Below are 14,938 nucleotides of genomic sequence, written 5' to 3' on the forward strand. Positions count from 1 at the left end.
CAGTTACATGTTCTGACACTGCTTTATGGCAGATATCCTGTGAGGAAGTCGTAACTTGTTCCTTCCGACATCCTGATCAAGAAATGTACTCTCGTTTCATGATTATGCTTCGTCGTCGGTGACATATGTGGAAAACTTCAGAGGTAGATTATTTGCTCCCTTTCGTCACATACCCCTGCGTGGATGTGAAACATTTCTCTAAGCCGATAAAATCAGATACGAGGCATTCTTGCCCATTTCCTGTCTTCTCACTTCCTCCTGCTTGCCATTTCAGATTTTTGTCACGTTTGTTACCTGTAAGACAAATGCATTTCAATAATCTATGTTCCTGTGCCATTTAAACGAAGTACTTGTTATTCACAATGTTAAAGGCTAAGTTTTTTTGAGACGTCGTTCGTGAATGTGACCACATACTTATCTGCAGTTATGCTATATCGTAAGAATTGTTCGTACAGTCACCGAGGCACAGTGCCTAGAGAGCTATAACCGTTCATCATAAGAATAGACCTGATGTAAACAAACACAAACGCGATGATTGGTCAGTAGCTGTATCACACATACGAGGTGTGGCTAGAAAAAAACCGGACTAGTACTGGTGAAACAATAAAACGAATGCAATAAGGCTGAAAGTCGCGTGGCCTGTCACGTGACTCTCGCTCCGCCTACTGCTCGAGTTTCATCTGCCTCCTGCACTCAGTCTGCCCGTGGCGTCTGTTTTAAGTAGTTGACGTTTTGTCTGTGCGTCGGAAAATGTTGAGTGTACAGAAAGAACAGCGTGTTAACATCAAATTTTGTTTCAAACTAGGAAAATCTGCAAGTGAAACGTTTGTAATGTTACAACAAGTGTACGGCGATGATTGTTTATCGCGAACACAAGTGTTTGAGTGGTTTAAACGATGTAAAGATGGCCACGAAGACACCAGTGATGACACTCGCACTGGCAGACCATTGTCAGCAAAAACTGATGCAAACATTGAAAAAATCGGTAAACTTGTTCGACAAGATCGCCGTTTAACAATCAGAGCAGTGTCTGAGTTAACAGGAGTTGACAAGGAAAGTGTCGAACAAGTTTACCGATTTTTTCAATGTTTGCATCAGTTTTTGCTGACAGTGGTCTGCCAGTGCGAGTGTCATCACTGGTGTCTTCGCGGCCATCTTTAAATCGTTTAAACCACTCAAACACTTGTGTTCGCGATAAACAATCATCGCTGTACACTTGTTGTAACATTACAAACGTTTCACTTGCAGATTTTCCTAGTTTGAAACAAAATTTGATGTTAACACGCTGTTCTTTCTGTACACTCAACATTTTCCGACGCACAGACAAAACGTCAACTACTTAAAACAGACGCCACGGGCAGACTGGGTGCAGGAGGCAGATGAAACTCGAGCAGTAGGCGGAGCGAGAGTCACGTGACAGGCCACGCGACTTTCAACCTTATTGCATTCGTTTTATTGTTTCACCATTACTAGTCCGGTTTTTTTCTAGCCACACCTCGTACACTGGTGTTACGCTCTTGGAAGTAGGTCCTACTTATGTATTAGATATCTTATTACTAAGCTGCGTTAAATTAAACTTTGAGATATTCAAATGTATTAACAGCCATCAACGATTTTCTTAGTAGTTTTTATTTCAAAATTCGTATACAGTCACAGCCTCTGCAGCGTTGTGCTCTGATTGTCGCGCTGTTAATGCACTGAGGCTGCTTTCTGTTTGGTAGTGAAACACGCGCGTGGGGCACGGTTAAAAATTGCCGAGAAAAGAGCTGTTCTTAATGTTTTTTTCATAAATTTACGGAGATAATCGGCGTTGTATATAATGCTGTTGATAAACTATACCATACTGACGGTGTAGCGCAGGCAGGAGCGTCATGGTATGTGAACAAAATGGGGTTAATAATGCACCTCTTCTTGTTTCTAATTACATATTGGACACGAAATTCCTGTTTCCATTTCAAATACAAATTCTTAAATATCGATGTTTTGTAAAAGACTGTCCATAAAAGTTCTTTAAATTGAGAAAACATAAAAATTTAATTTTTAAGGCAAAAATGAAAAACCAAATCCTCTTTGTTTGGACTATGTCCATCGTTTTATACCACAGAGGTAGATAAATATCGTAGGAACATGAAAAACAATCATTTTCACAAGATCGAGCACATCATACAAATGCTAAATTTTTGCGTTTGCTATTGTACCATTACAATATAAACCCGACAGAACTGATCTGGAGCCAAGCTGCGGGATTTGGCCCGAGAAGTAACAAGACTGTTAAGTTGACACACGTACTGGAACTAACGCACGCAGCTTTTTCACACGTCACTGCCGAACGCTGGTGGAATATAGAACGGCTCGTCATAAAATAAGAAGAGAAAAGCTGCGCCTGGTTGGCTTCGTGGATTCTGTTGTTAATAGGCTCGTTATCAACGTAGCAGGTGACACTTCCAGAACTGAAATGTATTTCTCGGATTCGGATAAGGAAGAAGCTAAGAGATTACCAGACGACTGACTGTAAGTAATACCTTCAGTGGCTTCAAAATTTAACTATAGTGTGAAATCCTTCAGTACTCTCTTACGTTACACGCAGCTTATGCAGAAAAGTTACCCTGTCAAGACAGGAATTTTCATCCTTTTTGTTTTTAATTACAATGGTACGTTAGCTAAAAACGATAACGTGTTGCGGTTTTCGTCTAGTCGTCTAAGGAGCGTATTGTGGGAGATTTGGAACGTATTATTTGATTCTGCTTAAAAATTAAATGACATTCGAAGTTGTATTGCTCCTCTGCTCGTCTCTTTTAAATTGTGATCTGCAGCTGGCCATGCCACTGCAGCCTAGCTGTACCAGCTGTCCAAGTTAAATGCGCTGGTAAAACTGTTATCCCGTATTATCGCTAAGTCGATGTGAGCGTAACGCACAGCACAAAACGTACCCTTATTATCTTACTTGACAGTACTCGAGACAGCTTTGCTGCAGTCCCACGTGAAACGGAAATCCAATGAGGTTCCAGAAAACGCGGAAGAATACATAGTGCAATGTTTACATCAGGTTTATTCTTATGATGAACGGATTATAGAGACGATGTAGGCTATGCTCCGGCGACAAGCACATACAAAGTGATCAGTAACTAATCATAGAAAATAGATTCATTTTTAGCAACGCAGTTTCGTTCTAAAAAGACACAACGGAAATCACTTTCGTTGCAACGTAATAATGCATATTTATCATTTGTTGACTTATGTAGATGACGTGGGGTTAAATCTGATAAAACTGTCGGACTAACTCGTCATTTCTTACTCCTGCGTTGCATGTAGAGCATTGGTATAGATTTTTTTATCGTTTAGCATTCTCTAGTATTGAAAAACTTCAGATAACACTGGGCTGCACTTTATAACAACTCGCAAGTGAGTATTCGACGACCAACATACTTTTGTAGCTCTTACGCCGGTATTACACTATCATATTTGTGTGTTAAAGCTGATATGTCATATATTTTTGCCAAAGATATTTGATAGTGTAATGGGGAACTTTGTCGAATTTTGCCTTTCATCAAAGAAATATGGTCAAATCTAGGCCCTCGCCGCAGGTTTGATAGTAAAAGTCGTTCTTCTTCTGTTCAGTGCGATGTGAAATGTAACCGCTTGTAGCACTGCCATCGCTACAACTATTTAAGGTCTTTACTGTGGTTGTAAACATGACTACAAAGTTTAGTTGGTGATTTCCTTCAGTTCCTTTTAATAACTTTGCTTTGATTAGGTGGGGGGAGAGGAGGGGGGGGGGAGAAAGGGACACAACGCACGCTATTAATCGTATGCTGATGGGCAGGTGGGATATGCTGCAGGCGACTTCAAATCAACAATCGCAGCTACAACCATCCACCTCTTCATCTGGAATCATCCAGGCAGCTTTTCAGCAAGCCAGAATAGAGAAGGAAACACTCTAAAATAAAAGAAAATTCTTAACTCTCCATGCCACTTTGTCTATTTTTTAACTCTGGATACTACAAGTTAAAAATTGCCTTATTTGCTTCCTACTTTTTATTAAGTCTGTAGTTGCTGGAACACTAATTCTATTAATTAAATTATTCAAAAATAAAAATAGTTCTTACTGCCCACATTGTGTGTACTAAACATTCATTTACCTTCAGATATTCCTCCTTCATTGGTTTATAAATCAACGTTTCTTGAATTATTTTGTTTAATGTGCTCTGTAGTATTGTATTACTGTACTATAAGCAAGAATAGCTCTTTGCCGTAGCAAGAAATCGCAGTGTTACTCTAAGCCTGTCGTATGCAGATGTAGCATTTCTGAACAGAGTATTCTGTTCTGTAATATAAGGAGTCACTTTACTGAGCAAATACTGAAATGCACTGCCATCCATTCGTAAGTAATTTATGTAAGACTTGATGCCGTTCACTTGCAGCTCTCGTAAATATTTTGCTGAATGCTTTTACTATCTCGACATAAAAGCCACGGCTTCATCCAAGTATGATGCTTTTTTCCGCCGCTTCTACTTCGAATGCACACACAATGCAATTGTGGTACAAGCAACTGCAGTGCATGGTAACAAGTTGTTGTTGTCTGCCATATCGAACTTTGACGAAAATATGATGACATTGTAATGCCTATTTTTAGTGCCACGTCTAAGATCTTTGTCAAAGAAATTTGACGAATATTTGATCATATTTCTTTGTCAAAGAAATGTGATAGTGTAATACCGTCCTTACAAACGTTCCCTGTCAACCAATAAATTTCCCTTACATAACGGTTGCGTGTGAGCGGTAGTAATAACCGTCAATTACATCATGGGCATTAAGCGACAGTCGTATTCGTTTGCGTGCCTGTTTGCAGTCCTCCAAACGGCGGCGCTGGAAAGTTGCCCCTGGTGGTTAGGTGAACCGCAGAGCACTCAAAGTTCGCGCGTAGCATACCTGACAAGCAGCAGGCGAATACACTCCGACTTTTAGGATGTCCACCGATAAGTAAACTTCTAAGCATTCTGTAGTCGGGGACATCAAGTTTTAATAAACATGATACTACGCTATTACGGTGTTGTTAACTGTCAAATAACTCTCAAGGTGTATTTGTACGTACTATTATGTGCAGGAATTATATCTGTACTTACACTGAAAACTAAAAGATTGAAAATCGTAATTTGAACCAGTTATTTCTGCTAGACAGGCTCAAAATTTTTTATGCAGCTTATTGCACAGATCAGTAGAGATTCTAGGTCGTATTTTAATACTTTACTGTTAAGGCACTTGTAATGTAGTTATTCATACGAACGTATTTTTATCTTAAAGCATGACAAATATAATCTTGGAAACAATTTTTGTTCGAAATGATAATTAAATGGACACCCTAGCTGCAAACAGGTGTTGATGTACTTCATTGGGGACATGTTGAAAATGTGTGCCCCGACCGGGACTCGAACCCGGGATCGCCTGCTTACATGGCAGACGCTCTATTTCTCTTTTTTTCACTTTTGTTCGTTGCATCTGCTCGGGGCGGACGTCGAAAGACATCCGTTTAAGTTCGTTGATGATCGATTACCTCCGTTTTTTTATTACAGAGGGCAGTTAACCCTCTGACCGAACACGCTGAGCTACCGTGCCGGCTATTCCATCTGAGCCACCGCGGGCACAGAGGATAGTGCGTCTGCAGGGACTTATCCCTTGCACGCTCCCCGTGAGATCCACATTCCCAACATGTCCACACCAGTACATTCGTAGTGCGCCTAATAGATGTTTGCCCATCATACTCATTACTCGTGGCAGATTAATCTACCAAGTCCCGTACGAGTTCGGGCATAGCGTGTGCGTTCGCACAAGAAGGTCAATGGCCGGGAAGCCATATTTTAACTATATATGACGGTAGTATCTGTTCCCGAAAGAACAGTTACCGTGGATGACCATGCAGCTTTGCTAGAAATGAAATGATAATTAAATGGACACCCCAGCTGCAACAGGCGTTGATGAACTTCATTGGGGACTATTAGGCGCACTACGAATGTAGTGGTGTGGACATGTTGGGAATGAGGATCTCACGGGGAGCGTGCAAGGGATAAGTCCCTGCAGACGCACTATCCTCTGTGCCCGCGGTGGCTCAGATGGATAGAGCGTCTGCCATGTAAGCAGGAGATCCCGGGTTCGAGTCCCGGTCGGGGCACACATTTTCAACATGTCCCCAATGAAGTACATCAACGCCTGTTTGCAGCTGGGGTGTCCATTTAATTATCATTTCATTTCTAGCAAAGCTGCATGGTCATCCACGGTAACTGTTCTTTCGGCAACAGATACTACCGTCATGTATAATTTTTGTTCGCTTTAAGGTAGAATAATGTAGAGAAAACACTGTTTTACTTTCCTAAATGTGGGTTGATGGTTTTTGGTGACAGTCAGCCCCCAGCAATATTACAACAGTCAAATGTGTCTGTCATTAACAATGTAGCAGGTCCGATAAAATGAATAACAAAATTCACAGGCTTCTTTTGCCGCTGAAGTCGTACGACTTAAAAGTAGCTAAATTTGGTTTATTCGCGAAATAAATACATACTATACGTTCTCCCGTCCACGACTCACAGTTAAACATGTTTGAAGTAGGTTGCACTACGGAATCGACATCAAAAAATGGTTCAAATGGCTCTGAGCACTATGGGACTCAACTGCTGTGGTCATAAGTCCCCTAGAACTTAGAACTACTTAAACCTAAATAACCTAAAGACATCACACACATCCATGCCCGAGGCAGGATTCGAACCTGCGACCGTAGCGCCCAGAACCGCTCGGCCACTTCGGCCGGCAATCGACATCATTGTTGGGTTTGTTTGTAAAATAACTTTTTCTGCGACCAATCACGATTTTGTTCATATTTGTATTTTGTACAGTGTGTTTCAGAAATGATTCCCATTTTCAAGTGTGCTTCTCGTGTGCTATTCCATTTATTCGTGATGTTTTCGATGTGTGAGGTGCTGCACTGTTCTGTTGTCTTTACGGCAATATATAAAAACACGCGCAATTTTGAACTTAGATCGGTCTTTATATCACTTAGAATTAATTGATAATTTGGAAACAACTTCTTCTTACGGTTTCCTTGTGGTACATCTGTGCAGAAATTCACACAAATTAAACATCACACTCAATTTTCTGTGCACGGTACACAGTGACAAATCAATTGCACAAACAAAACAGTTACAAAGATATTTTTTCATATAGTCAACAGAAATAACAATAGGTCGTCCACAGAGTATGATTCACTAGTCCTTAGTACAGATGGTATTTATCTTAATGTTTTGGATTATTATTTGATTATAAATATTCACAGAGATACCTATTTCTGTGTTTCACTATTTTTATTTAAGTATGCTATCGAAGCTTCTGAAGAAATTCACTGATTCACTTTCCAGTTTTTCGTTCAATATGAAGACAAAATTTAAATAAAAAACTGGAAAGTGAATCAGTGAATTTCTTCGGATGCTTCAGTAACATACTTAAATACAAATATGTGACAAAATCTCTGTTGACTATATGTACAAATACCTTTGTAACTGTTTTGCTTTAATGTTTGGTTCATCGTTGTCTACTGTACACTCAAAATTGTGTATGATGTTTAACATGTGTATGTTTGTGGACAGGTAGACCACAAAAAACCGTAAGAAGTAGTTCTGTCCAAATTCTCAGTTAACTCTGTCAATTAACCCTGTAAAAGATAGATCGTTAATTAAAATTGAACTTCTTTTTATACATTCCGGTAAAGGTAACAGAACACTGTGGCACTTCACACATCTAAAAAACACGAATAAATGGCATACCACATAGAAAACACACTTGAAAATGGGAATTGAATTCCCAGGAGACGTCGTTTAAAATATAAATAAAGCTTTTCAGCACCCATTTCTAAAAGGATCAAAATAAATAAAAATGTATAATTGTTAATACGCAGAATCCTACTAACGTATACGTAGAAAACTGTCATCATATCAGACAGCTTTAAACTCACCGCAACCACGTTCATTAAAAATGTTCCGCCCTAAGGTTCCGGCAAAAAAATCCTCGGTGGATTTTTTTTCCTAACTCTTCGTTGTTCTTCTGTTTAAATCGCAAAATAATACAACTGTTCGCTTCTTTACAGCATAGTTCACAGGATTGAGTGGAATTAATTGAATTCCACTACCACGTTTCATTCTGTGAATCGTCGTCAGTACTGCGGCTCTTTCTTTTCTGTTTATCACAGAAACATCGACGTGTAGGCGAAGTAAACACACAAATCATTTTGGTAGGTGCTAATATCAATATAATTCTGCAACAGAACGGTTCCCTTCTTAGAACAATGAAAAAGCCCAAGTTACAGAATATTTGCGTACTTCGAGTTTTCTGTGTCTTGAATCCGAACGAAGATGTGCTTTATCCTCAATGCCTGGGTGTGATCTGTTTCATACCTTAATTCTGTAGTTTAAAACTGCTTTTCAGCTTCATACACACATAAAACATCTATTAATTTTGAATAAATGACAGCACATTTGAAAAACGTTGCTGCGACAAGGAATCGTGCAGAATGCATCCAACAAAATAGAATCATCTTTCGTAAAGAAACTGAAGAAATCCATTCCTACAGCGGCTAGAAAGTTGAATAAGCTAAAATCTCGGTACACGATGTTCAACACAATCACTTCTCTCCAATACCTTAGAACCTGTTGCGTGGTTTGTCGCACAATATATGCAACAGAATCGTGAAGTGGTAGAACTGTTAGTAAAATCGAAAGGAAAATCTCATTTCGCTCCCAGCGTAATTCAAAACTGATGGCGCTACGACGAGTTTTGCATAATTTTTTGTTTGTTGTTTATTTATTCGCTTTTGGTTTCATGAGCATACAACCAATTTAAGTCCATTTGTAGGAAAAGATATATCATTGTTATAAAATTTGTATGTATGTATATGCTACGCTTACCTAAGTACAAAAATTAAATTAGATTCAGTTATAGCTAAAGGAATATTAATTTTTAAAAAACTATTATGTATACACTACACATTATGTCAGAGTTGTCTTCTGATGTATTGGATAATTGGGGTCCGTCCTTCAAGCAATGTGTTCCCCCCCCCCCCCCTTTTTTTTATCTCTGCCCCGTAGGTGCTGTCTACAGCTGCTGGTCTTCTCTGGTAAAAAAAAAAAGTTTTGCATTAATCACCTCTTTTAAACAGCTCTTTTATTCGCCTCGGAAGACAGACAATAGAACAAGAAGGGCGGGGAGTGGTATCAAATTCGAACCGGAAAGTGCTTTCTAAAGTCACTATTTCCTTGCTTGGTCCTTCAGTCCATCTACACTCTGAATCGTTATAATGCGTGGCTGACGGTAGCTCTTATTTCACACATGTTAGGGATTTTCGTGTTCTGTTCATGGGAAAACTACATACATTTTTCTCAAACTACTGTAAAATGCGTGGCGATGAGTATTCCCAAGCAAAATGGCTAACTCTAGTTGTGACTCATTAATCCTAATTAAGGTTGCAACATCTTTACGTTTCATGAAGGATACAACTAAACATTTCTCTACATTAAGAGCCAGTTGTTACAATTTTACTTTGTTACGATGCTAATTTTGATACTTCAGTTGCGTGATGAATTGTTTGATAACGTGCAGTATTTGTTTTGGTCTGACATTTTCTTTTTGCTTCCTATGTTGGTATCCTGGTTTCGTTTTTATAGCGAATAACTTATCTTTATCAGAAATTTATCTACAATGTTCACTGACCCAAGTACTTAAAAAAGTTGCTTCTAAAACGATAGAATAGACTCGTCGTCTAATTTTCTGTCAAAACGCGAGTTGTCATTCAAACACCTGCTATCATGCCCGACTTGGCACTAAGAAAATAATCAAACTTCTTATACCGTTCTTTCCAAATGTCGAAGAACTCGGACTGTACTACATAGCTGCCAGGCTTATTTGACATTTCATGATTCTGCTTAATTAATCGTGGCAAGTTCGGACGCGGCTTCTGAATAAATGATAGGCCAACCGCAGGACTCTGCTACGCAAATCGATCAGATTGTTCCAGCAAAGTCGATTGAGCGTAAAGGACAGGCGCCACCTTTGGTACAGCTATTTTTGTTTGTATTTTTTCCGATCCACAGTATTGGTAACGATCCTGCTCATTGAAATCGCTGGTCATCGAACAGGCCTGCCGTGAGAGAGCAAAGCATTTAAACAAACTGTTTGGACTGCACAAGGAAAACCTCACTTAGATATCATAAATACTACAGCACAATTTGCTTGGATGCACTAATTATAAATCCACGCCAGAGCTGCTATTTCGAACGAAAGAACTGCAAAATCGGCAAATTATTTAATCGATCTAACCTGAGGAGAACTACCGAATTACCTGCTGTTCGTTACTTAAGTTCTTAGAGAATGACATTAATCAACTCCATTGCCCTCTGAAATTACTACTTAGTCTAAACGTGGAAAGACTGTTAGCTTCTCTCATTTCTAGTTGTGAATAAAATCAGTTGTGTTTTTTGTCGTTGAAGTTGCAATGAATAATCAGAAGAAAATGTTAAGGCAATGTGGCCGAAGTTGTATTCAGACTGCCTGTATGCAAAACTCCACGACACGACTTGTGTTACAAATGTGTAGAATTTAAGATGCTATATACTTACAATTTTTCTACAGTAATGCAGGTAACAGAGATAGTTTGAAAATGTCCAATGGACCGAAATTAGCTTATAGCTAAATTCTGACATAATGTTATTATTTCAGAATAAAAACAGCCTAGGCAGGAAAATTATCATCATTTTATTGTTTTTCTCGACCGTTTGGTGGTTATACGAAGGAGCTGGCCAGGAAACGGACGACATTAGAATGAGGCCCACTTGGAGAGTTCCAGCTCTGTATCGGTTAGATGGTGGCTGCCTCAGCTCACAACGTCGACGTTGTTGGGGCGGCCAGGATTGGAGTCCTGTCCAGAATGACATCATGTGCGTGAGACGAATAGAGATGCATTGTCACCGGAGACGTGCCTCAGGAATCGCGAAGTGGTAGGCATGGGCGACATTTAACGTAACTAGTAAAATAGCGTTGTTACAGAATCGTATCTATTAAACGAATGATACGTTCCACAATGGAGGACTTTAAATTTTTAATAAGATAAGATTCACCAACAGAAAAGCTACTTTTCTCCAACCACCTCGGTTTTGGATAGCGAGAGAAAAACTATTCAGTTACTATTGCAATATAGTTGTTGTTGCTGCTGCTAAAATTTCAGTAAATGTAAACAAATGAATATCGTTCGTGCCTTGTCATTGTTATAAACACCCTCAGGGCTCCGTCACACAACCATTATGCACAGATAGTTTCGTGCGGTCAGGGCGTATAACTTCTCCATTCTACATCTACATATATACTCCGCAAGCCACTCTACAGCACTGGCCAACAAAAAAAATGGCTCTGAGCACTATGGGACTTAACATCCGAGATCATCGGGCCCCTAGAACTTAGAACTACTTAAACCTAATTAACCTAAGAACATCACACACATCCATGCCCGAGGCAGGATTCGAACCTGCGACCGTAGCAGTCGCGCGGTTCCAGACTGAAGCGCCTAGAACCGCTCAGCCACACCGGCCAGCTTTGCCAACACTGTTCGCAAATTAAGAGAGGGAAATATAACGGTCTGTTTGTCTCTGATAATATTCTCATGATCCCTACGCATTGATTTCCGTAATGTAAGCGGCACCATAGCACAGAAAATGAACAGTGTCACATTTTTACGTGTATGACTCATTTGTGAGGGGCATTCAGTAAGTAATACAACACTTTTCTCAGCCAGTTTCCCCTACAAAAATTCAGAATTTTTTGTGGGGCAGTTTGGAATAGTCTCGCTTCAGCTCTTATAGTTTCATGAATTTCCGGTAGGTGGCGGCGCTATACGCGTCTGTAACGGAGACGAGTTCCAAGCAGAGAGCTGTAATTGAGTATCTTATGGCGGAAAACCAGACCATCGCAGATGTGTACGGAGACCTGGCAGTGAACAAAAGCACGGTAAGTCGTTGGGCGAGTCATATGTCATCATCGCAACAAATTACATCGCCGTATCACCGAAAAAGGGCGGCAATTATTCAGTTGTCCAAGATTTGCAGAAATAAAATGAATCCGATCAAATGATAATGTCTGATCGCCATATCAATTTAAATTGAACAGAAGCGGTTTGAATGAACTCTTTGAATTATGGGGACTTCAGCAGTGCCGACAAGGTTGCGCGGAATGAACATATTAATGAGACTTGCAGCAAGCACATAGCCACACTACGCGTTTACGTCTGCCTAAGAAAGGCGACCATCTTACAATCAAAACTAAACTTATATTTTCATAAGGTCATGCCCCACAATTGTCATATATTTGAAAAATGTCATATTACTGCATTCAGCTGCTGGTACGGTTCTTTATTTTCATAACTAGTTTCAGTCATCTGACTATCGTCAGGTTCCTAAGGGATTTCACAGCATCATGTTAGGCGAGATATAAAATCATCTTCAGGTGATAAAACCATAAATTATACACTGTTATCATAGCGGAATATAAATTACATCATCAAACTGTAAGAAGTGTGCTAGGCAGTGTGTTATTCATTCGTGTTAAAAATCACGCCGATTACAGTTTTAACGTGAATGAATACACTACCTAGCACAGTTCTTATGGATTGACGATGTAATTTATATTACGATGTACTGACAGTGAATAATTCATGGTTTTATCATTTGACGATAATGATTGTGTACACACATCAAAAAAAGTTTTGCATCACGTCGGTTCCGAGAGTTCCGGAATATGTACAGAAAATTGGAATAGAGATCAATATAAACATCATTTCCGCAGTTTTTATTGCTCATGATAACCGGCGCCTTTCATGTCCACCAGTGACGTACATCGGCCCCACATAATGCCGTCCCAAAACAGCAGGGAACCTCCACCTTTCTGCACTCGCTATACAGTGTGTCTAAGGCGTTCAGCCTGACCAGGTCGCCTCCAAACATGTCTCCGAAGATTGTCTGGTTGAAGGCATCGGTGGAGAGAACCTGATGCTAATCTTGAGCGGTCCATTCGGCACGTTGTTGGACCCACGCTGCATGGTGTCGTGGCTGCAAAGATGGACCTCGCCATGTACGCCGGGAGTGAAGTTGCGCATCTTGCAGCCTGTTGTACACAGCTTGATTTGTAACACGACGTCCTGTAGCTGCACGAAAAGTATTATTCAACATGGTGGCGTTATTGTCAGTCCCTCCGAGCCATAATCCGTAGGTAGCGGTCATCCACTGGAGTCGTAGCCCTTGGGCAGCCTGAGCGAGGCATGTCATCGACAGTTCCTGTCTCTCTCTATCTCCTCCATGTCCGAACAACATCGCTTTGGTTCACTCCGAGACGCCAGGACACTTCCCTTGTTGAGAGCCGTTCCTGGCACAAAGTAACAAGGCGGACGCGATCGAACCGCGGTATTGACCGTCTAGGCATGGTTGAACTGCAGACAACACGAGCCGTGTACCTCCTTCCTGGTGGAATGAGTGGAACTGAACGGCTGTCGGACTCCCTTCGTCTAACAGGCGCTGCTCATGCATGAGTGTTTACAACTTTGAGCGGGTTTAGTGACATCTCTGAACAGTCAAAGGGATATTGTCTGTGATACAATACCCACAGTCAACGTCTATCTTCAGGAGTTCTGGGAACCAGGGTGATGCAAAACTTGATTTAATATGTGTATTTCGTCTAACATGATGCTGCGAATTCTTTTATGAACATGATGTCGGTCAACCGACTAAAGTTGGTTGAGAAAATAAACAGTTGTGCCAGCAGCTGAAGGCGGTGATGTGACATTTTGCAAAACTAAACTTGTAACAAGCGTGGTAATAGTCCTGGCAGTTGTCCTCTGTGCCTTACAATTTTGGTGCATGGCAAAAATGGACACATGAAAGCGTTACAAAAACTTAGAAACGAACGTTTAAAATATTTTTTGAAATTATTGTAGTATATATAAATGCCGGTAACGGTTGTTGTTGTTGTTGTTGCGGTCTTCAGTCCTGAGACGAGTTTGATGCAGCTCTCCATGCTACTCTATCCTGTGCAAGCTTCTTCATCTCCCAGTACCTACTGCAACCTACATCCTTCTGAATCTGCTTAGACTATTCATCTCTTGGTCTCCCTCTTAGATTTTTACCCTCCATGCTGCCCTCCAGTACTAAATTGGTGATCCCTCAATGTCTCAGAACATGTCCTACCAACCGATCCCTTCTTCTAGTCAAGTTGTGCCACAAACTCCTCTTCCCCCCAATTCTATTCAATACCCCCTCATTAGTTATGTGATCTACCCATCTAATCATCAGCATTCTTCTGTAGCACCACATTTCGAAAGCTTCTATTCTCTTCTTGTCCAAACTATTTATCGTCCATGTTTCACTTCCATACATGGCTACACTCCATACAAATACTTTCAGAAACGACTACCTGACACTTAAATCTATACTCGATGTTAACAAATTTCTCTTCTTCAGAAACGCTTTCCTTGCCATTGCCGGTCTATATTTTATATCCTCTCTACTTCGACCATCATCGGTTATTTTGCTCCCCAAATAGCAAAACTCCTTTACTACTTTAAGTGCCTCATTTCCTAATCTAATTCCCTCAGCATCACCCGATTTAATTCGACTACATTCCATTATCCTCGTTTTGCTTTTGTAACGGTAACGGTAGCAGCATCAAAAACTTAAGACCGTAGCATTCAGTGAAAAACAAAATCACTTAAACATACATTTGCACTTCTAAACAACACCGCTGGCAAATAATGTTGCAATGTCATATCGGTGGCATGCAACAAACGTCATACTGACATGAAGCGTATATGTAAATGATGTGCCGGCGGAGGTTTGAGTCCTCCCTCGGACATGGGTGTGTGTGT

At 40.4% G+C, this 14,938-nt stretch overlaps 1 protein-coding gene and 1 non-coding gene across 6 annotated transcripts in view; both read left to right on the plus strand.

Moving 5' to 3' along the window:
• The window catches only part of LOC126248704 (ecdysone-induced protein 74EF-like), a 737,945-nt gene that overhangs the window by 246,402 nt on the left and 476,605 nt on the right, over positions 1 to 14,938 (plus strand). The gene's annotated exons all lie outside the window — the stretch shown is intronic.
• Trnat-ugu (transfer RNA threonine (anticodon UGU)) lies at positions 6,092 to 6,166 on the plus strand. Its single transcript has one exon. It is a non-coding gene; the product is annotated as a tRNA-Thr (tRNA).

This window comes from Schistocerca nitens, chromosome 3 (genome assembly GCF_023898315.1).
Source record: "Schistocerca nitens isolate TAMUIC-IGC-003100 chromosome 3, iqSchNite1.1, whole genome shotgun sequence".
NCBI lineage: Eukaryota > Metazoa > Arthropoda > Insecta > Orthoptera > Acrididae > Schistocerca > Schistocerca nitens.